The sequence below is a fragment of the Carettochelys insculpta genome, chromosome 4, assembly GCF_033958435.1.
Source record: "Carettochelys insculpta isolate YL-2023 chromosome 4, ASM3395843v1, whole genome shotgun sequence".
In the NCBI taxonomy this organism is placed as follows: Eukaryota; Metazoa; Chordata; order Testudines; family Carettochelyidae; genus Carettochelys; species Carettochelys insculpta.
Genome location: NC_134140.1, coordinates 86,982,224 through 87,004,009, shown reverse-complemented (window position 1 = coordinate 87,004,009; position 21,786 = coordinate 86,982,224). Strand labels below are relative to the sequence as shown.

Sequence of the window (21,786 nt, the reverse complement as noted above, 5' to 3'; positions counted from 1 at the left end):
AATGAAAGTTACTCGCCTTCGTGTTTGCAGGAAAACATATGAAAACGTGAAACAAGTGCACCCCCGGACTGCTAACCCCGCTGCAACAGGAAAAGCGCCCCCCAAGCAGTACCGGGCCGGCTTTTTCACCCTGCTTTACAAGCCACTGCCATTATTTCCCAACGCTAGAGGCCGGCCGGCCGGCCCCTAACAACGCTCCTGCAGGAGGAGCCAGTACTTCTCAGGGGCCCCAGACAGCTGCAGCTGCTGACGGGGGTGGGAATTGGGAGAGGATCCCTCGCCGGGCTGGGGTGTGTGTGTTCTATTGGCAGTGGGGTAAGTGGAGGCTGGGCGGCTCCGACTGCCTGACGCCAGTGAGACCAGATCAATTCAGGCGCAGCGGCGGAGCGAGCGCGGGGCTGCCTGGCGGCAGGGGCCGCGCGAGCAGCAGCAGCAGCAGCCGCCGCCGCCGCCGCCCGCGGAGGGAAGGAAGGAGCGAGCCCGCCCCGCTGCGCTCGGTGCCTCCGCTTCCAGCCGGTAACCACTTTGCCCTCTCCTGCGCCCGGGCGGGGACCTCCCCTACCCCCTCGCGTGCCGGGCCGGGCCGGCTGCACTCCGGGAAGGGGGTTGCACGGTGGCCACCCACCCGCCGCAGCCCCCTTCTCCCCATTTATTACCCGGCGCGGGGGGCTCTTTTCAGCATGCCCGGGGGCAAGGAGGGGCGGGTGCGTATGGGGGGGGGGGCGCCCTAGCATGATGGCGTCTCCGCGGGCGCCCGGGAGAGGAGACCTGTGAGTGACTTCTTCGCTGCCGTCCGCGGTGTAAAGTTTCCGGGAAGGGCTCTTTGTTGAGCTGGAGGACCCGCAAATGAGGCGGCCAGGAGGTCTCGCCTTAGAAAACCCTCCTCTGCGGCTTCGGACCGTTCCCCCGGCCCCATTGTGTTCAGAGCCAAGCGGGAGAAACTTGCAACAGTTTCTGTAAAGCTCCGGCGAAAATGGCCTTTGTTTTTATTTGGGGAAAGCATTTCTCTAATGAGTCGGCTAATCCAAGTCTTTGTTTCTCCTAATGGGTTTAACTTTTTGCAACAAGATTTCTTTAGAGGTCAAGGAAAGTTCACTTAAAATTCTTCTGATTATTAGGCGGGTCTGTTTGGAGGCATGTGATTTTTTTTTTTTTTTTTTTTTCAATTCTGCTTTACAGGAAGAGCTTATCCAGCTGTCGATGTAGCTTTAAATTTTATTATGCGATGTCCATGCGCAAGCCGTCAGTCGTGCTTTTTTAAAGTAGCAGGGCCAGATCCTATTAGTTTTAATGAAGTCAATGTGAGTTTTAGGAACTGCGATATTTGGCCTTTTGTTAGCCGGTAATCCAATTACAGAAGATGTGCTGGCTGCTTGTGCAGTTTGCTTATAGAAAATATGCTTATTGGTAGCTTAATTTTAGGAAGAGTTTCTTTTGCTACTTTTAGGAAGAAGCTAAATTCATTGCATGGAAGAATGGATGCAGCCCTTCTCTTTTGCAGAGCAATTAATGGTCACAAGCATCTAAGTCTTTTTCATTTGCGTGCATTTCAAATAAAAACAAACCGAGCCACCTTAGTTTATGGTAGATACAGCGTTTTAATATGTTTCAGACATAAAACTGGCTCTTGCCTCTTCTGACTTCTCTTTCCCTGTGTGTCAGACCTTAGTTTGTGTATGATTTTGGGGATCATACAACATGAAGCACAAAACTGAGGCTAACAACCCAGAGAAGCCACTTTTCTTTATAAACAGACACCTCCTATTCTACTGGTCTTCATGTGGTCAAGTGCCCCTACATCAGTGTGTCAAACAATAGAGTAAAGGAACTTGCTGTGTTAAAACTGATTTCAATCTTGTCTACAATTACTACCTTAAATTTACTGGAGGCTTCCTTCCAATCACAATGCAAAAATATCAATCTGGCCCAGAGTATTGTGCAGGGCAGTTGATGGCTTCTCATTATACCTTGTGTAAGTATTAAATCTTTTGTTTTGTTTTTGTTTTTGTTTTTCCTACCGTGGCTGATTTCAGGTTTTTTAATGGTAAGATGAAAAATATTTAGCCCATTTATTATGATATCCCTGTGCTGCTTGTCCAGACTGTCCTCTTGTAATTCATCTCACACTGTAACTAGGGACTTGACAGAGATTTCTTTGGAGTTGAGTGATCCAGGAGCCTTACACAGTCTCCAGTAAGGATCAGTTCAAGGCAAGATCAGGTTACTACTCTAAGGGTAGGGATTTGTCCTTGCTTTAGTTTTGACCCCTCCATCCCCTTGGTATGTAATCAAATACACTTTATTCCTTATACTGTCCTCTCTACTTTTCATTGTATGTATTTGTTAAGCCGTGATCTAATACAGTAGAGAGAAGAGACTAGATAAACAGATTGAGGTCCTTCAGTTTCTGTGTAAGTAATACCAGTTCACATGTCTGAAAGTTGATGGTAAGTTAGTGTTCAATTCAAACTAGTAAGTCGGGATAAATTGTAGAGAAAAGTGCCCTGATAGTTAATAACATTGCTGCTCTAGTGTGTAAATACTGGAGTGAATTTTTCTTTTTTTTACAGACCGCCCCTAAATTCTGAGCCTGCCTATGTGTGAAAGTTAAAGACTGACATTTAAAGCCACGTTTTAAAAATAAATAGGGAGTGATAAGTTTGAATGTTGTCATACTTCAGACACAGTGGTGCATGCTATCCGGTCCAAGTGGTGTGTGTGTCTATAAAAGCCTTCGTTTCTGTAGTCTCACAAGGCTAATGGAGGCATCATCTCAACTTTATAAATAATGTAAGTTGTGTATAATGTGGAGTCCCCAGAGACTGCAGAGAAAGCATCATTACCAGTCTTTTCAGCCTGCTGGAGATCTTAAATTGATTTACAGCACTGAACTGGTGCAAAATGATACATCAGAATGACATGGGGTCAACCTGTAAAAGTCTGTGATGTGAGCCTATTAGTTCAGTCATCATAATTAAACCACATTATGGAGGGCACCAAAGCAGCCATGCGTGGCGTGGCGTTGCGTTATGCTTCAAAAATGGGTGGTGGTGAAATTAAAGAGCACTATGTGTATTTCTCAAAATACTTTATATGCATAGAGTTGGAAAGGAAGATCAAAGTTGTGAGCAGAGGTAGCCTGATGGCTGACCCTCTTCCCCCCGCCACTACCAACTGAAGTAGAAAATGACCATAGCGCGCTCATTGGATTGGAGGAAAGCAGAATTACATACAGTTCGTGAGATTCAAATATGATCAGGCTTTACTTGCTGACTGCACAATCCAACAGCAAAGTGGCAAAAGTGGAAAAAACAGTTTAAAGCTTTTTCTAGTCTACTAGTTATCCTTACCAGAAGTAGTGACTCTGAATATATCTGATGAAATGCTTCAGTAGACCTGAGTGGTACATACTAGGTCTTGGTCATATGTTGACTGATATGACGAGACCTATTTTAAAACTAACTGTAATTTTAAATTCTGTTTGTCAATAGCTCACTCGTTCCATCAGTGAAGGCAAGTGATTTAAAACACAAGCAAACAAACAAACAAAAAAAACTACAGGTGGGTTGTGTGTTTTTTTTTCTTCCCTGTAAATAATTTCTGTCTAGCATTTTAGCTTAGGACCTCAGAACCGAACTGTTTTGTATGTAAAACATCTTAAGTCACCTTGCTGTTTGTACTGATAGTAAAAGCTTCACAGTGCACGTATGGCAAATCCTACCTTTGGGTTTTGTCTGTAGCCTTCCTAGTATTTACTGGTGTCTCATGTTAATAGTTCGGTGTTTAGGTGGTGGTAGACTTAATTGTTGCTGTCTGGTTTGAGTTGTGTGAAATCACAACTGGATCATATATGATCTCTGCTAATTTGGAGAAACTAGCGTGGTTTTTTTTTTGCATCCATCTGTAGGTTTCTGTGATAGCTACAGATTAAAATGGATTTGTGGGATTTGTGAGAGGCTCTGGAAAACATTAGAAAATCAATAGAATATTACTGGAAGATGGAAGAGCATACAAGTTCAGTCAGAGCAGAACAAGATGCCCTTTAGGTCAGCTACTTTCAAGCTAGAAGTAAAGCATTGAAGCCCATTTTTTAGAGAAATATTTGTAAGAAGTGGATAAGGAGTTCTCTTGTGCTGCACTGAAACAGACTAATGAAATGACCTTATTGAAAGAAGGACTGTAAAACCTGTGAAAATGGACATGAGGTCACAAAGACTGCCTTGTGGTTAATGAAGTGATTCTTCTAATGTTCTTTTTATTTGTGGTTTGTTTTTTTTATGACCAACTTGCCCAGTTATGCTGTGTATTTCCATTCCAGTTCCTGAGAACTATTCTGCATACTACTGTTCAGATAGCCCCTTTTTGTATGCATGTGTAAGGCTGTCTGTAGTAATTGGGATTACCAGTTCTTATGAAGAAGATTTTTCTAGGTCTCTGTTCTTGAACTCATGAAAGTTTTTTGTCTTTAAAACACAATGGTTTGTCAAGCTGTTTTATTGAGATGCCAGTGGCTTAAGGGCTCATCTGCACACAGACATTGCAACCAGTTTAGTTAAAGCAGTATAACTTCTCTAGTGTGTACATTGTTCTGGTCAGCTAGAGCAGTAGTGGGCAACTTGTGGTGCATGCGGGCTCCATCTGTGTCCTGTGGACCCCCATCTGCCTCCTTCCCTCGCACACCTCACGTAACTGGAGTCCCATACTTCCTACTCTTCCCTGTGCCTCCCAGCTCCGGGATGGGGAAAATCGGCAGATTGGCAGCAATCCTGAAGCTCTGGGAGGAAGTGTGTGGAGGGGAGCAGGAAGTGCAGGGCAGTACCCAGGTGCAGGAGCGGTGTAGGACAGGAAGTCCATGCAGCTGCAGACAGAAACACATGGGCCTTGATTTTCTACAGCCCATGGAGGTTAAAGAGGACCACTCATGCTGCCCACTCCCTATTTTTGGTTGCCTATCACTGTTATAAAAGCATACTGCTTGGGAGGAGGCATAAGCCGCCTTTCTGTTGATTTATCTGCATAAGAAGTTGTATTAATATAACTATCTTTAGGGGGAAAAATTACATCCCCTACTGAAAGTACTTATACCAGTACCTCTGTCTTTAAAGATGGTACTTCCTTGTGGGGTGAAGTATGGAGTAGTGGAGGAGGGACAGAATTTCACTGCTGATGGCTAACTACAGAGATCAACAATCTCAATGGAAGACATGCAGATTTGCATAGTGGAAGCGCCTTTCAGGGAGGAAAAGTCAAACTTCATAAAATAAACAGTCCAATTTCAAGGCATGCAGCAGAGTTCCAGGAAAGAGGCAGATTAACATAATCCAATTATATGTCTGTTTTGCATGTGGGAGTGAACCCTGCAGACTCGATCCACCAATGTGTGGTAAAAACTGGGACTATTTTAGGGTGCTAGTAAATAGCTTTGTAGACCAGGGTGCACAAAGTGTGGGGTGGGTCCCCTGGGAAGGGCGTAAAATTTCATAAGGGGGGCACAGCACAGTCAGCTGCTGGATCTCTGGCTCATCAATCTCCTTAAAACAGTAACATATTTCAACATTTTTATGTCTGTGTATTCACATTTATATACCAATTAATAATAAAGTGTTTGCATTGTACACACTTATTTTCTTACAGATGGCAAAAGGGTGTTTTTCATATGAACATAAAACTGAAATTTCTGTTTGTTACAATAGACAGGTGGGGGTGTGTGGCAGGCATGAAAAATGGGGTCCCAGTGTAAAAAGTTTGCTCACCCTTGGTGTAGACAGTTGTTGCTTTGATGTAGACACTAGTCCCACCTGCCTCCCTAGGCTTGAAAACCTGAGCCCGTGCTCCAGCTGTATAAAGCTTGCGCAGCTATTTTTAATCAGCTCGTGTGAGCTTCTCTAGCCCAAGTCTGTGAACCTGTGTTGGGAGATGCACTCCCAGCTGCAATGTCTATTTATCCACAGTGTGACTTCGATGTTGCATGATTGTGTTTGCTCTGAATGTGCCCCGAAGTTGAATTTGATCAAAGGCGTATGATGAAGAGTGGTTCTCTTAACTAGTCTCTTTGTGGGAGCAGAGGACTAGAAGGGTCTGCAGTGCAGTGTAGCCCCCTGCCAAAATGCAGGATTTGTTTACTCCAAACCAGTCATGTCCAATAGGAATTCAAGGTCGCCACACTTGTGGTTGTTGTCTGTCCATATTTGCCACATTCACTGCCCTCCTCTAAATAAATGCCCTCCCTCTCCCCCAGAGCTGGGCATCCCCCATCCGCCCCCCGCTCTAATTCGATGCCAGTGACTCACCAGAATGGCTGGAGCCACTGCCGCCATGTGCTTCTCCCGCCAAGCAGTGGGGCAGGTGCCCGGAGCTGGTGGACAGCTCTCCCCTGAGGAGCTCTCAGTGGGAGCTAGGCGTAAAGGTTCCAAGAACCTCATGCGGCTCAAGAGCTGTGGGTTGGTCAACCCTGAATTCGCCACAACACAGTGTCCTGGTCATTACATGTGGTGAATGGTAGAAGTACAGGATACCGTGTGTCTAAACCAACCAAGTCAGATGCCGCTTCCTTTTGAAAACCTCCAGTGAAAAAGCTTTCACAACCTCCCTAGCCAATCTGTCCCATTGTCCTACAGATCTTACAGTGAGGAAGTTTTTCCTGAGCTTTAATCTAATTCTGTAGTTTGAACCTGTTGCTTTTTGTTCTTGCCACAGAGGGCAGGAAAACTTTTTTCTCTATTTTTCTCTGACAGTCTTTCAAGTATTTGAAGCTTGCTGTCATATCCTTCCATCCCCGCCCCTTAATCTTCTCTTTTCCAAACTAAATGTACCCACTTCCTTTAGCCTTTGCCTATAGTGCAGAGCATTGAATTAGATACTTAATTGCACAGCAATGCCTTTGTGTCTTGAATCTTTTCATAGTAACATTGTGGCCCCTGGTGTACCACCTCTCATCTTGTCTTCCAGTGAAATGACTGTTTTTAACATTGTGGTGGTATGACTCCAGGGCTGTCCAGTGTAGTATATGAAATACCTACCATGTTAACCAGTTGTAAGAGAGAGAGATTCTAGATAGTGTTTTTTTAAATAGCACTGGAAAGGACCTCAGGAGGTCATCGACTCCAGTCCCCTGACCTGTTGGCAGGACCAAGCACCCTCCCTTTTCTTTCCTATTTGCTCCAGATCCTTACGTGGCCCCCTCAAGGATTGAACTCACCACCCTGCGTTTAGCAGGTGGGTGCTCAAACCACTCCGTCTGGGTAGCAATAGGAAAGCATTTGTTTATTAAGTTGTATTTCTGTTGTAGACTTAAGAGGAAATTGACTGGTATGCCTGCGTAATAGAATATCTATTCTTATTTAGATATTCCTGAATAAACCCCAGTTCCCTTTGCGGGGACACTAGCCTGAGAGAAGTAACTGTAACAGAAGTGGTAACAGAGAGATAGCCGTGTAGTCGGTATAACTAACATGGTGCTTATATATTGGGTCTGTTCTGGTAAGGCTATAGATCTGAAGAAGCGGGTCTGTTCCATGAAAGCTCATCATCTAATAAATTATTTTATTAGTCTTTGAAGTGCTACATGACTGCTTTTTTTGTTTTGGTGTAATAAAAGTAATTTCAGTACTTCACTTTGGAAGTCAAGTTATTGGTGCAAAATAAAATCAACTTTATTCTGGACTAGAGTATCCATGCAGAGATTTATTCCAGAACTGCTAAATTGTATTGGAGTTGTTCTGGTCAGTTTCCTCAGGCACACATGGCCTAGTCTGGAATACAAGGGGAGAAAATATTTTTAAACATGACTTTATAAAATTATATTAAGGTACTGAGAGCAATATTATCCAAAGCAAGTAGTTCTGCTGACTTAGCATATGAGTAAATCATTAATGTGGTTTACCACTAGTTTCTGCAGCATTATTTCATGTTTTTATGCTTAGCAGAGGGACCTTTATTATATGGCAGCACATGTGATTTAACATATTTAGACATGTAGACAGTCTGAATTAGAGCTGTCTAATGTAGACAAGTATCGGAGGGGTAGCCTTGTTAGTCTGGATCTGTAACAGCAACTAAGGGTCCTGTGGCACCTTATAAATTAACAAAAGTTTTGAGCATGAGCTTTTGTGAGCACAGACTCACTTCATCAGATGGTGGTCTTGGAAATCTGCAGGGCCAGGTATAAGTAAGCCAGAGCAAGGGTGGGGATAACAAGGTTAGCTCAGTCAGCAAGGGTGAGGCTTACTACCAGCGGTTGATCTGGAGCTGTGAACACCAAGGGAGGGGAAGCGGCTTCTGTATTTAGCCAGCCATTCGCAGTCTTTCTTTGAGCCAGAGCTGAGGGTGTTGAATTTGCAGATGAATTGTAGCTCAGAAATTTCTCTTTGGAGTCTGGTCCTGAAATTTCTTTGCTGTAGGATAGCTACTTTTAAGTCTGCTACTGTGTGGCCTGGGAGATTGAAGTGCTCTCCTACGGGTTTTTGTATATTGCCATTTCTGATATCTGATTTGTGTGCGTTTATCCTTTTACGTAGAGACTGTCCAGTTTGTCCAATGTATATAGCAGAGGGGCATTGCTGGCACATGATGGCATAAATTATATTGGTAGATGTGCAGCTGAATGAACCCACGATGGTGTGGCTGATCTGGTTAGGTCCTGTAATGGTGCTGCTGGTGTAGATATGTGGGCAGAGCTGGCAACGAGGTTTGTTGCATGGATGGGTCCCTTAGTTAGAGTGACTGTGGTGCGGTGTATAGTTGCTGGTTAGGATTTGCTTCAGGTTGGCAGGTTGTCTGTGGGCAAGGACTGGTCTGCCTCCCAAGGCCTGTGAAAGTGGGGGATCATTGTCCAGGATGGGTTGTAAATCCCTGATGATGCACTGTAGAGGTTTTAGCTGAGGACTGTAGGTGATGGCTAGTGGTGTTCTGTTGGTTTCTCTCTTGGGCTTGTCCTGTAGTAAGAGGCCTCGTGGCACACATCTGGCTCTGTTGATCTGTTTTTTCACTTCCTCAGGTGGGTATTGCAGTTTCAAGAATGCTTGGTAGAGATCCTGTAGGTCATGGGTGTCCAACCTTTTGGCTTGCCTGGGCCACATTGAGTGAAGAGGAATTGTCTTGGGCCACATATAAAATATACAATATAGTTAATGTATATAAATCACATAATAATGTTAAAAGTTTACGAGCTTGTGGGGCCGCATTACTGGCTGTCGAGGGCCGCGGGTTGGACACGCCTGCTGTAGGTGTTTGTCTCTGTCGGAGGGGTTGGAGGAGCTTCCCCTCCCTTGGTGTTCACACCTCCAGATCAACTGCTGGCAGTAAGCCTCACCCTTGCTGACTGAGCTAACCTTGTTATCCCCACCCTTGCTCTGGCTTATTTATACCTGGCCCTGCAGATTTCCAAGACCAGCATCTGAAGAAGTGAGTCTGTGCTCACGAAAGCTCACGCTCAAAACTTTTCTGTTAGTCTATAAGGTGCTACAGGACCCTTCGTTGCTAATGTAGACAGTGTAAAATATACATTGTTTGGTAATATTTAACTTGCGAGTTTGGCACTGAAGGTATTAATGATATATCAAAATGATCAGCATAGAATTGCACAACTTGGAAATGGGTATCCATTTAAAACTATTTATCTTGATACTTTGGTAGAGCATCATTTGTTTTTCCCCTTCTCACTCAATAATGCACTTGAATAGAGAGGGATTGTACATAGCTTCAAGCTGACAGACCTTACCTCAGGGCACAAAACCTTTGTGATAAGGAAAGTGCAAATGTGGTGTTTGACACATTTTATTTTTTGAACAGATGAAAGTATAAATTGAGTTTCAGGATTTGTAGCCAGCTTTTGATTTGACTTCTATTTTAGAAATTTAACTAAAATCAGTTTAGAAACTTGTTTAGTTAAACTGGGGCATGTAGGCATACTTGTCACTTTTCAACTGGCTTTATCAGTTTTGTTTGCACTAATTAATTAGTTTTTAACTCAAGTTAAATAATGCAGTTTCTACATGTGGATGAGACCAAGTATATTGTTAGAACTACTGTGACCATTTTAATTATAGAAGATAAACGTAGATGAATTGGGGAGGAACAAGTAAAGCTGGTACTAGCTACAGTTACCTGAGTGTAGTTTTGTTTATACACGACGAATTAGACACCTTGAAGAATCAAACATTAATGTCATTTCAAACTTGTAAAATGTGCATAGTTATGTAAGACGTTAAGTTAGTAGTTGCAGAACGCTGAATATGTAGCATATCCTCTAGAAGAAGCACGTGATGAAGTGAGTCTGTGCTCACGAAAGCTCATGCTCAAAACTTTTCTGTTAGTCTATAAGGTGCCACAGAACCCTGCGTTGCTGTTACATTGTTATTGTACGTCTTCATGATTTTCACATGATGTACATATGCCATGTTCATGTGTATGAACATGAATTGTCTGCCTAAAATAAGCAGGTGTTTAATATTAAACCTGCTGTAATCAGTTGGCTCAAATAGAGACACAGTTAACACAAAATGAAGTGAGTTAAGTGGAGAATCATTTATATATAAATGACTCAAACTAACGGATTGTTGCATGCTGCTAGTTGACTGTCTGAAGAAACCTATTGTAGTTCCCACAGGTAAATGTGTTTGGGGGACTAAGAGAAACATTTGCTGTATTTGTTCACATTCTTGTGTTAACGAGCTGCATATTTATCTTTATTCTACCAATACATTGCACCCTTTATGTAATTAGATTTCTATGTGACTTGAAGTGAAAAGGAGTTAAAATGAAAAGCTTCCTGCCTTGCATGCACCTATGGCAAAGACTATCTATTAATCAAATCTGCTTTAGGTGAAAAACTATACAAGTCGCAACTTGCTTATTTCCTCGATAAAGTGGAAAGGAGCCTCTCATTGTTTCTAAAGCACAACTGAGCAAGAAGTGAAGCTAGGAAAGACTTGCTAAAATAAAACTATTAAATCTCTTACTGTTCCTCTTATTGATTTAGTAATGTCTGCGAACCTGGGGGCTTGATTGAGTTCCTATCAGTTTCTCTACATATAACGCACAAAGTTAATAGCAAAGTGTTTTTCTCCTTCCCCCTTTCCATTGGCCATCTTCAGCATACCAGAGAATCCCAAAACAAATTGCATAACATATTTCTTTACAAAGAAAAATACTCTTTGTTCTTTACGGCTGCATTGTCTTCTGGCCAACAAGAAAGCTAGTCCTCTGCTGGGTGTTGAGTGTCTGTTTTAAATGAAAGAACATTCAGGCCCCTCTCCTACTATTACCAGGTGGATGAAAGTGTACAGCAAAGTAGATAAAACACCATGTTTATGCAGTTGTTTTTCTCTTCAGGAAGGATGGGCGATAATTTCTGATGCGGGAGGGGTCACTCAAAGTATTTGGTAAATGGTCAAGGGCTGCACTCTTCCATGGTATTGATGGAGGAGTTACAGCATCTGGGGCGCAGAAGGGAGCTTGGTGTTGAGGATTGGGGTATGGGAAGGGGCAGGGTCGGGGGGGTATGGGTGCAGGAGAGGATTCCTACCTGGAGAAGGTGTGTGGGAGGAGCTGTATGGTCTGGGAGGGGGTAAGAAGGTTGACCTGAGGGAGAGGATGGGAATGCAGGGCCTGGGAGAGGGGTTTTGGTTGTGACCTGGGTTGGGGAGAAGTGGGGGTAGGACGTTGGAGAGGAAGGAACAGGTTGGGGTACCAGGTGTAGGCTCTGGCTGGGAGGCACTTACATTAGGTGTCTCCCGACCAGTTGCCCCATAGGAGCCTCAGGAAGGCTCCCTGCCTGTTGCACCTCCACATGCCTCTGAGAGTCTGGCTGCAAGGGCCGTGTGCTCTCCATGGACTTGGCCCTATTTGAGGGTGGCCTCTGGGCCCTGCCTGTGCCGCAAGCATGGCCCAGGTACCTCCCATTGGCTGCTTTCTAGGCAGTGGGAGCTGCGAAATTGTGCTGGGGGGCAGGGGAAGTGCACAAAGTCTCTCTCCCCCTCAGCCTCATGACCAAGGGCAGCAAAATACAGCCCAAGGCTCCCTGCCTGTCATGCCCCAGCACTCTGCTCAGAGGAACAGGCTATGGGGCCATCCATGTGCTTGTCTGTAGCCCGTGTGTACATGGGGGGCTAAGGACTTTATTGTTCTTGCAGAGTTTGTATACATTTTTTGTGACTGCCATAGGCTTTTTTGAGTGGAAAAGTAGTTTAGTGTGCAGAGCATAAAGTACAGGTTGAACCTCTCTCATCCAGGACTCTCAGGACCTGACCAGTGCTGGACGACAGAATTTGCCAGACAATGGGAGGTCAGTATCGTCTAGCACATTCCACTGCTTACTGGGCTCTTAGAAGACATGTAGGGGTAAATTACAGCTAAATAACAGCACCGAACACTGAGATCCAGGACTGGTAGCTGTAAACAAACTTTACGGGACCACAGGAAACTTGTCCACACCCACGATAACTAAAATGATGCCGGATGATGGAGTTTGCTGGATGAGAGAGAAGTGCAGGCTAGAATAAGTGCAGCCTGTAGTGCAATTATGGGTAGAATGCAATAGCCTTTTCTTATTTGGTCCTTCAGTTGCTCACAAAGTATAGGATAGTTAGAAAATCTTCACATGCATCTATGATGCAAAAAGACAAAGCTAGTGTTATACAGCTTTGTTCCCTTACATACTGAAGTCTTCCCAGAAAAACAGTGAGAAGATAAGGAGTGGGGAGTGAGTGTGAGCACATCGCTTCAACTTTTAAAACTTCAGAAGTTTTGGGCTCATCCCTGCTGTTCCTCATTTTGGTAAGAAGCTGAGTAAGGTGAAAGGCCATTCTAATATTTTTTTTTTAAATCAAAACCAGGAAACGGAATTCTGTAGAATCTCAAGCAGCACCACCTGCTGCCGCTCCGAGCACTTGGAACCAATCGGAGACTTTTACAAGTATTTTAGTAGGAATTTAGTGTCCTCCTTACAAGTTTTTGCCTACGAGCAAAAAGTTAGGAACCAATTGTGATTGTATAGCGAGGGATGAGTGTACAATGAGCTGGAAGTAGTGTTCCCTGTAAGCTGAGGGCTTGGACTGCAACTCAGGAAAGATTCAGATGCTGCCCAGCTGATTAACAGAGCTTGCACAGCCAGCTGCATGTGTTTCTAATGGTGGTGCGCATCCACATATACCTTGGTTTGCATAACAAAATTTATTTTTCCATCCATAGGCAGAATAGAGGGAACGCTGGTCTGAAGCTCTTGTATCTCATAGCACGCTTTCTTTGGTTTCCTGTGTTGTGATTCTGCTGTGCTAGATGGAAAGGTAATGCTTAGGGCCTCTCTGTGCTGGAGAAACACACTGACTCAAGATTAACAGTTTACTTAAATCAACTTTAAAATCAGTTGTGTAGCCAACTCTTCAACTAGCATAGATCAGCACAATTGAAGTCTGTCAGTCTGAGGCTTTTTTGATTTGTAGTCTCCTCTGATCTTTCGACCTCTGACTCCATTAGTTTTGAGTGGGGATGGGACCTACATTGGTTCATAGAGGATATTACTGTATCAGTGACCTATTTAGTAAAACTATATGTGGAACAAAGACCTGGTGAATACATGACCTTATTGATTACCTCAGGAAGCCTAGCTATGGCTACTTCACCATCTCAGCAATTACATCTTCCTGTTTGTATTTTTGCTCATTGCTGGTTTTGCAGGATAGTATCCTTAATAATGGGCCCTTTATTGTTCCTGTTGGTGTGTTCAGTGCTTCCATTGGGATGAAAGTGTTTGTTTGTATTACCTTAATAGTTCATTAGGGTTTAATCTAGAAAAGCCTTTTTTGATATATTTAAAGATATTACAATTGCAAGCCTTGAAGCATGCTTTCTGAACAAAGAGGCAAGGGAAGAGGGGGCGGGGGAAAGGCTTGACCTTCAGTAACCCAGAGCACAAAACAGTGCTAGCCTAGGAGCATTGAAGTGTTTGCGAAATTCTTTGATTATTTAAAATCACGTTGGCAAAGTGTGTCTGAGTGAGAGAAAGCTGGCCAAGGAACAAGAGACAAGGATGTACAGATGAGGATGGCACACAATGCAAGGTGAAACAAGTAGAATTAAAAACAATAAATCCTTTTCCTGGTATCACAGCATGCTCTGTTACCTGGGGTGTTGCACTGTCTAGGCTCTTTCTGCTGTCTCATGGTCATAAACACACCCAACCTGTTTTCCTTTCGCTGTGTGTACTTTGCCTCTCATGAGAAAAAGTGGAGGTGTACATTTTAGAGCGGGAGCTTTCAATGCAGGCTGCTGCTGCTTCACAACAGCTAACTTTGAGCTTCTCTTCTGAGCTGCTCCTTTGGCTTTGTGGGGTAGCAGACTTGTGAGTTCGACTGTTCTATGCACAGTACTTTTGTATCTTTTTCATGACTTAGCTTCTTGTGCCTTTCCTGGTGTTCTCCAAGAATTGCAGAAGAGCTTTTGTCATTGGGGCCCATTTTCCTTTATGAAAAATACAATGTTGCAAAGTAAATTGTTACTTTAAGGCTTCTAATTTTTCTATATAAATGCCTCCTATCATTGGTATGGTCTCTTCAATTTGACAGGATCTGTTGTTTCTTGGACCTTTACATGTCATATGCAATTAATTTTTGTGCCTGTTAATTGGAAATAAATTACTGTTAATCTAAAGTGACCTGTTGGAATTCTAAATAGCCACTTTGTTCTTCTTCTAAGGGCATTGGATTATGTCACCATTGTCAAATGCAGGGCATACTATTCACAATGCCTCTCTCCCCTCAGTTTCATTTGCCCATTTCTTGCCATTCTGAGCTCGTTCTTGATTGGGTGATTCTATTTTCTTAAGGGGATTCCTAGGTTAACTTGCTTGTGATTAATATTACCTTTTTGCTCCCTCCCCCCCCCCTTTTTTTTTTTTTGTTGCCTACTTTCCCTATATACATAGGCATCCCTACTATTATAATGGTTACACAAGTTGAACCTCTCTGGTCCGGCATGACTTTAGTTAGCCAGATGTCCGTGTGTCATGCGTGTGGCCAAGTTTTCTGGTGTCCCATTAAGTTTGTTTACAGCCTCCAGTCCTGGCTCTGTGTTCTGTGCTGTTAGTTAATTGTAATTCACCCCTAAATGTCTTCTAAGAGCCCAGTTAGCAGTGAAAGTGTTGGTAATATTGCCTAGCAATATGTTAAACCCCCGATTTAACGGACAAGTGGGGGAGGGGTGTCAATTAAACCAAAAGCCTGTTAAATCTGAGGGTGTACTCCCCCTTCCCACCCCCCCCCAAATAGACTCTATATAGAGTCTGTTCTGGTCCGGCTATGGTCTGAAGAAGTGGGTCTGTCCCACGAAAGCTCATCACCTAATAAGTTATTTTGTTCGTCTTTAAAGTGCTACTGGACTTCTTTTTTGTTTTGATAGTATATAGGCTAGCACGGCTCTCTCTCTGTTACTGCTTAGCAATAATAGTTCATGACAGATGTCATTTCTACTGTCTGACTTAACATTGTAGGCTGCTCTCCCAGCTTTCTCTTCTTTCCGCCTACATCCTTCCAGTTACTTCATGAGCTCAGTCATTACTGCCCAAGTGCTCACATTCCCCCAAAATAGTGTTCAGTTGTTCATAGCTAAGCCTGAAGCCTGTCTCATGCTGTAATGATCAGGGTGCTGCTGCTAGTTCTCTATTATAGCCAAGTATCACTTGTCTATCATACTTCAATATCACTTAAATTACTGACCCAAGACAGTTACAGCAATTACCGAGTCAGAGATGAAGGTTTCAATTGGGAGTGCTGCAGCTCCTTAAAACGTCTACTGAGGCCAAGTCAAGAGTGCAGACTTCTGCTGCTATAGCCATATCTGTCGGAGGCTGTGTCTTGTGCTGCATTTTACAGCAATGTGGCTGTGCTGCCGCATCGATGCCCCATTAAGGTGCACAGTGTAGCTGCTCTTTGTTGCCGGGAGAGGCTCTCTGAGAGAGAAAATAAACCACCCTGAACATTATATTGGTTTTTAAACTGGTGACATTCAAATGCCCTTGATCAGGATTCCCATGTGTGTTAGGCAAGCGGCAAACACAGAGAATGGCACTTCCCTTGGCCTGAGGAGTTTACCATTGCAAAATAAGAAATTTCAAGGAAGCGGAAAATACATTTAAATAAGTTTGAGGCGTTTTTAGAGGTAAGTGGCACAATAAGTTACTTTAAAGGTGACCTAAAACCAAAAGTGACCATTTCCTAAAACTCCCATATGAGAAAAATCTCACAAGGCCTTGAAAAAGGAAGGAGACTGTTAGCTTCATCACTGGGAGCGTGTCTCCCACTGACTTGAGTGCTGCCATACTGGTGCTTTTCATCATTAAATCCTTTTTTGATCAAAGGGAAGGGGTTTCCTATGCCCATCAGCAACAAAAATTATGAAAGCACGGTGTAGACAGAGCCTAAATTGAACTAATACAGCAGTTCTGGTTAAAAGTGGGCCATGCTGGAATTTGGACAAAGCCTACTGTATGTGGACCTGGACTAAGCGAGAACATACCTAGTTTTTGTCTTGCTGCTTTAAAGAAAGGGGAAGCTAATTTTTATAGTAGCTGGCAAAACTTAAGAATCCGTTTAGGAAGCCTCTTGAAAGCAAAGGCTGGCTTTATGACAAACCTCTGCTAATGAACGAGAGAGGGAGGGAAGGTGATCTACCATGTCAGTTAATGACAGTCAAGTACTGTGGAGTCCAGGGAATAGATAAACAGTCTCCTTCCTTTTTCAAGGCCTTTTGAGATTTTTCTCATATGTGAGTTTTAGGAAATGGTCACTTTTGCTTTTAGGTCACCTTTAAAGTAACTTATTGTGCCACTTATCTCTAAAAATGCCTCAAATTTATTTAAATGTATTTTCCGCTTCCTTGAAATTTCTTATTTTGCAATGGTAAACTCTTCAGGCCAAGGGAAGTGTCATTCTCTGTGTTTGCAGCTTGCCTAACACACGAGGGAATCCCAGTCAAGGGCATTTGAATGTCACCAGTTCAAAAACCAATACTTTTTACACATTCATTTGCTGGGTGGGAAATCTTGTTAACCGTTTCAAATGTGCTAGTCTCTAGCTATGCAAGAGAAAGGAGAACCTGAAATTGTTTTTTCTTTTTAATTGACTTCTTCCTCATTTTGCTGTATGCAGAGTGAAGCCATCTTTATCACAGGCAAACATTGCAGATCTCATACTTGCCTATAATTATGAAAATATCGGTGTGGACCATGTATTTTCATGACTGAAATGTTTCGTATACACACCATTACATTGCTGCCTTACTATAATAGTACTGCAAAAATGTGTGCCATTTCACTGTTGCAAAAGGTAATTGTGTCTGTGATTTGGAAAAGAATAGCTGCTTGTTTTTTAAATGAGCTCTGTGTGTTTGCTTGGATTTAGTTTTAAGGCAACCAGTACAGTTACTATTCTAATGAATTGTTGGTCTAGACCAGGAATGGGCAAAATACGCTCTGCAGGCTGATTCAGATGTGTCTAACGTTTCTCTTCCTCCCGCAATGACTCCCCAGCATTTACAGGGGTTAGCAACTTGCAGCTCTGCAGTTGCACGTGGCTTGTTGGCTGCCCTCTCGTGCTTACAGTGGTCCTGCGCCACTTCCAGAAGTGGCTGGCTGTTTTTGGTATGTCTGCATGCACCCATTGTCAAGGGAGGTGGTGTCTGTGTGCTCCATTCCCGACCCCCAGCACCATCCTCTCAGCTCCTGTTGGCCTGAATCCAGACAATAGGAGCAGCAAGGGCAGAGCCAGTGGACATGGACAACACCTGGAGACCCAATATTGTTTCCTTTGCCCTCTAGAGGCATGCGGAGACATGCTAGCAGCTTCTGGGAATGGTGTGGGGCCATGGTATGCAGACACCCTGCCTAAGTCCTTCTGTCCAGGAGCTGCCAGTGATAAATGCATCCTGGCTAGAGCCTGCGCCATGCATAGCCTCTCACCCCTCAGTTGCCTGCCCATGGTGAGATCCTAATCTTGTTCCCAAGCTCCCTCCCAAATCCTGCACCTTGCTCCGTTAATACAGGGGAAATGTATGGCCCATCACTACTTCCCAAAATTCATGAAGTTGCCTCACTGCCAGAATTGTTGCCCACTGTTGGACCTGACTGAAGTGAGCAAAATGTGGCCCCTGGGCCAGATCTGGCCCACCGCTGTGTTGCAGTTCAGTGGAAGCCTCCAGCAGGCTCCCTGCTTTCCATGCCTCTGCATGTCACTCAGAGTGGTCAGTCAGAGGGGTCATGTTCTTGGAGCATTGCGTGCCTCAGGGGAAGGGGCCTTTGCATGCTGCCCCTGCTCCTAGGAGAATCTCGCAACTCCCATTGGCTGGAAGCCAGTCAATGAGAGCTGCTTGGGTTATGCTTGTGGTGCAGGCTGCACACACAGGCCCTCCTCAGGGTTGCACAGCACTGAGAAGCATGTGGAGGCATGGAAGGGAGGGTAGCCTGCCTAAGGGTCCCACTGGCCTGCTGTCTGGCAGCTGCCTAGGTAAGCACTTCCTGGCCAGAGCCTGCACCTGGCAATCCCACTCCTCCCTCCCCTTCATGCATACTTGCCCCAGGTCACAAACTCCTCCCAGATCCTTCCCCTCCCCTTCACATTCTCTTTTCCACCTTCCCCATCCCTGCCTTAGGCAAATCAGCCACTCCCCTATTCTCTTGCCTCGGGTCACAATCCCCTCCTTCACCCAAACTCCCTCTGACACGCCCACTGCACCCCTACCCCGAGCTCCCTTCTGCGCCCGCCCTCCATCCCAGATCCCCACCTCCTCCATTAATATCATTGAAGGGTGCAGCCCTTGGCCATTTAAGAGATTCTTGGTGTGCCCTCCCCCATCAGAAATTGTTTCCCATCCCTGGACTAGACAGTTTCAGAAGCATCACAGAACGTCTCTAGTCACCTGTCAGTAATGAATCAGACACATTTACTTGTTCATTGAAAGTATCAAAACACTTGTGGTCAATACACTCATCCCTCACTATATGAGCACAGTTGGTTCCCAAATTTCTGCTCATAGGCGAGAACTCTTAAGAGCAACACTAAATTCTCGTTAATACATGTAAAAGTCTCCAATTCGTCCCAAGGACTTATAACTTGACATAAACCAGTTGCGTTTAGGTATTTTTCTGATGTATTTGACTAGTTTGGCACCAGAAATAGCATGTAGTGTGTGTATGTATGTATGTAGAGCAGGGATTTCCAACCTATGGGTTGGGGCCCACATGTGGGTCCCGTTAGATTTGTTAAAGGTCACCAGCTGGGCAGTTCCCAGCTGCATGTGGCTGTAAAAGAAGCCACTTACAGTTTCTTAACACTGCTGCCTCAGGCAGATATCTATCAATAGCTATAACTGCTGGAGATGGCAGCTATCTCTGTCACTAGGGATAGCAGTTACCTTATGCCTAGGTGCTAAAACCTTAAAACTTGAGTTAGTTGCTGGGACCAGTAGGGCTGGGGGAGCCATCCAGTCTAGCAGCCCCAGTGGAGAGACTGCAGGACGAGGAGGAGTGTCTAAGGCTGGGGCTGCTGAGGGATGCGGGGGGGATCTAAGGCTGGGGGAAGTTTGGGACTGCAGGGAGAGTTTAATGCTGGGAGTGGTTTGGGGCTGCTGGTGGGGTGTAAGCCCTGGGGCAGTTTGGGGCTGCTGGGGGGGCTCTAAGGCTGGAGGAGGTTTGGGGCTGCTGGGGGGGTTTAAAGTTGGAGGCAGTTTGGGACTATGTGGGGCAGTTAAAACCTGGCTGAGGGTGAGGCATGTGGGGCAGACAGCGGGATCTAATACAGTAAACCCTGGAGTTGTTCCTTCAACCCCCGCATAACTTGAATTTTCCTGCAAGGGGAGTGGAGCCAGGAACCACCAGGGCTGGTCAGTTTCCTGCTCCCAGAGTGGCAGGAGCTGGGAGGCAGGGACAGGCTGGTTCCAGTCTCCCCATGGCTTATGGGGCTGGGAAACTGACCAGCTCATGGCTGCTCAGTTTCATGTTCCCACCATTGCAGGGGAGGGAACCAGGCTAAGAACCTTCTCTCTCTTTTCCCCCAGCCGAAGGGCTGTCGGACAGTTGCATGTCTGAAGAAAGGGAGGGAGAAGGCTCCAGCTGTGGGTCTCTCCACCCCCAGCCAGAGACCCCAGGGCTAGAGCTGAGCCAGCCACAGGGCTGCTGGTCTTCCCCCCTGCCTCCCCCAGCCAGGGACCCCGCTCATACAAGCAGGGTAAGTTCACTCATATAGTGAATAAAGGTAAGTATATATGTTCCTTGTTTTAGTGCGTAGTCATAAGTAAAGTACTCATTAAATGAGAGATGAGTGTAATTAATTTGTTCAAGACACTTCTAGAAGAAAAATCAGCTAACCTGCTTTTGTTTTCAAGTAGAAATAATATGGCTGAACCAAATTTTTCCCCTTCACTGACTTTGTAAGGTGAAGATATGGCTGAATCCACACACAGTTTTTCTTCATAGCACAGAAGACGTGGAAAAATATTTGTCCTCTATTTCCAATGAACAAGTACTGACTTTTAGAAAACTTTGTCTCTTTTCCCCCACTTAACTGTGGTTATTTGCAGATGGGTCATATATATGTCCCTGGCTTCTATCCTGCTATGTAGACAATGCTGTGTAAAGCCCAAACAAAGTTCAGTATACCAGCATTAACATCTGTAGTGCACCTGGAACCTAGCCTTGATGTAACTGTCCTAAAGCCATAGGTGTGGAAACTTTTGGTTCAGGAGCCACTGACCTACAGAGAGAGAAAATCAGTTGGGGGCCATATGCAAGTGAAAAGCAAAAAAAGCCTCTCAGATGTGGCTCCCAGCTGAGAAGCAGAAATAATACAGCTGGGTGATGTGTTTTGGGCAAACTGCCATGGTGGGCTTTCAACGTAAGGCTGCAAGTCTGCACTACAGAATATGGACCAATTCAGGTACACAGTTCTAGCTATGTTAATTACATAGCTGGAGTTGATGTTCCTTAATTTGGGCTTCCATGAAATCTCTGCTCCTGTTTGCTCCTGTTGACTTCTCTTACTCCTAATTTAGTGCCTCCCTGACCCTGTGAGGCAGCTGGGTGTGTCCTGCCAGGTGCACTAAATTGAACTCCAGAGGATCAACCCTGGCAGGGTCAATCGTCCTGTCATGAAGACGTGCCCTTAGATTTAAGCCCTTTCTGACCTGCTGCGGACTCCTATCCCTTATCAATGGGCACAGCCAATGCCTTTTCTGTCTGTGGGAGAGCCACATGCCTGACGAGTGCTAGATGTGCAAATCCCTCACATTGAGGACTTGCAGGTCAAGGGGCATATGCCTACGTGAGCAATAGGTGCGCTAATGTATCATTTCAAACCTGGAGATGCCCACCTCCAAGGAACCCCCGTGGTTGTTCTCAGCCATTGCCCCTCCAAGCAAATGCCATATAAGGAGCCTTGAAAAGGAAGGTGGAGGAAAATAGTCAAAACAGATACCAGTCACATTGACTCTGATCACTCTGGTACCAGGGCTGTCAGCACCAACTGCTGCTGTCTCAGCCCCAAAACTGCTACCCTCTGACATCCGTACCAACAAACTAAGCACTGGCCTTGGCATCCACACTGGCTCATCAGACATCAGCAGTGCTATTGATGGACCTTGCACCTGGTGCCGCCTCACAAAGATGAGGATGAAAAGAAGGGCCAAGTGGAGCCAGTCACCGCTCCAAGCATAGAGAGGTGCTGGCGCATGGGGAGGAGAAGATGGTGCCAGAAAGCTTTACAGGTAGCTGCGGATGCAGTGGTCAGGTTGATGGCACTGGCC

The 21,786-nt window shown here is 44.8% G+C and overlaps 1 protein-coding gene across 6 annotated transcripts in view; it reads left to right on the top strand.

The window, feature by feature from the left end:
• Positions 1 to 318: 318 nt before the first annotated feature.
• SMAD1 (SMAD family member 1) overlaps positions 319 to 21,786 on the top strand; it is a 65,185-nt gene continuing 43,717 nt past the window's right edge. For 2 of the 6 annotated variants that reach the window (XM_074993248.1, XM_074993243.1), the window contains exons 1-2: positions 319 to 516; positions 3,492 to 3,561. The gene's annotated coding sequence lies outside the window, so the exon portion shown is untranslated. Of the gene's footprint in view, positions 517 to 1,380; positions 1,973 to 3,491; positions 3,562 to 20,102; positions 20,214 to 21,786 lie in introns of those variants that run through there. The other 4 variants (XM_074993246.1, XM_074993244.1, XM_074993245.1 and 1 more) reach the window with 3 other exon arrangements.